This window comes from Orycteropus afer, unplaced genomic scaffold (assembly GCF_000298275.1).
Source record: "Orycteropus afer afer isolate SDZICR_OR568_19922 unplaced genomic scaffold, OryAfe1.0 scaffold00279, whole genome shotgun sequence".
In the NCBI taxonomy this organism is placed as follows: domain Eukaryota; kingdom Metazoa; phylum Chordata; class Mammalia; order Tubulidentata; family Orycteropodidae; genus Orycteropus; species Orycteropus afer.
Genome location: NW_006921866.1, coordinates 317490 through 319524, shown reverse-complemented (window position 1 = coordinate 319524; position 2035 = coordinate 317490).

Here is a 2035-nt window from a genome sequence, read left to right as displayed (position 1 = left end):
CTGAGTTGGGTACTACTCAACAGCACATAACAAAAACAATAACAATGCATCAGAACTGGCTCTATCTCAGCAGGTTTGGTTTGGTTTTGGATGGATAAGGATTTTGTGATCAGATTTTTGTCCCCATTATTAATTCCCACCACCCACTGAATTTCAAATTTATTAACCATAAGGAAAAGACCTCTGCTAATATTTTCCATGATATTGCCAATGCAAAGAACAGCACTTGCCATATAGTAGTCACTTGAAATATTCATTGAATTGAGTAAAATCTTCATTTCCTCACAAGGGGATCAATTCTTTGTGGAGAATTAAAAAAATGTACATAATGAAAGGGAGAGATAAAGTTAGTAGAGGCTTATAAAGAGGAGAGGAATCAAATTGAACTTCTAATTAAATATGCTCTTTTCTTCTGTTCAAAGGGAGGAGCCCTGGTACCCAATGATTAAGACACTTGACTGCAAACTGAAAATTCAGTTGTTGGAACCAGATGTGGTAATCTACTTCTGTAAAGATTTCAGCCTTAGAAGTGCTATGAGCCAGTTCTACTACGTTCTATAGGTTCAGTATGAATTAGCAGTGAGTTTTTTGGGCTTCTAGTCAATAGTGTTCAAATTTGACCCTAGTGAAGAGTCAGTTTCTTCTCTGATATATAACAGTAATACTAAGAGGCACTGTTCAGTGGTCAAGTCATAGTCTTTTACCCTGTTGAATCTGGGGTTCAGTGTCAATACCAAACTGTCGTGTTCTCCAAAAGATTTGGCTGCAGTCATTTTAGGTTACATTTCGGCAATTAAATTTTAATTGCACCTATAGGCATTCTGTTTACAGAAATAGGACTGTGGTCTTGCTATTTTTAATTTTGAACCCAGTATAGAATTGTACCCTTGAGCGTCCAGTGATTCAGAAGCCTTGTCTCTTTATAACCTCAGCAATAAAAGATGAGGAATATTGTCTCAGAATTTCTCCTTAGTTATTACATCTAAAGGCAGCTTTGGTCTTGCTACTCTTGCCATGGGGTTCACTAAAGAGGCATGTCTATTAACCCATATTAACTCCCAGAGTGTAATTAGTTTTTATTTATAAAGCCAATTGGAAAGTTGTTCATGTTGAATAGAATGCACAGTAAAAAAAAAAAAATGTATTAATTTCTAGAATTTGAATGCAATTCATTTTAAGAACTATTTTTCTTCAGGGACAAGAATCCAATTTAAAAAATAAAAAACCCTCAATATTATCATTAGAAAGTTATGATGACAACAGTGTGGACAAAGAGGCTCTCTCATGCACCACATCTATACTAATTTTTGGAGATTTTTCTGCACGAGAGGTTTTCTCAGGATGATTTCTGTGAAGGCAACCTCTCTGGCCCAACCTACGCAGGTTCCCTTGGCCTCCAGATTCCATTTGTCTTTGAATAACAGGATGATTTAAATTGGAGAAGAGAGAATTTTGAATCATTGTTCCTCACCTCTCTCCCTGCCTGACCACAGTTTAGCAATGACTGTAACATTTATCTAAAGCCACTGCTCCTCTTAGCTTCTTTTCTATATTTCTTTTTAGGTCATGGTAACTGTCCCTTCCTTTTGTACTTAGAGGCCTAGAGTGGTGTGGTTGTCATGATAATGACTCCCTAGAAATGTATCCCACTAATACCCAGAATCTGTCAATATGGTACCTTACTTGGTAAAAGAGACTTTGCTGATGTGATTGAGTTAAGGATCCGTGGATGGATCCTGGATTATGGGAATGGATTCAGTGTAATCACAAGGTGCTTACAAGAGGGAAGCGAGAAGAGCACTCAGCCCCAGGGTTACAGGTGAGGAGAGACAACTCAGGGACACCTGAAGTAGCAAGTGGGAAGAGCAGGAGAAAGGGGATTAAAAGCTAGGAAGCCAGAGAGAAGAGCAGTCAGCCAAAGGGATTAGGTGAGGAGAGGCAACTCAGGCCCGCCCAGAGTAGCAAGGTCGGAAGAGCAAGAGAAAGGGGATAAAAAGCCAGAAAGCCAGACAGAGGTACAGTTAGCCACAGGGAC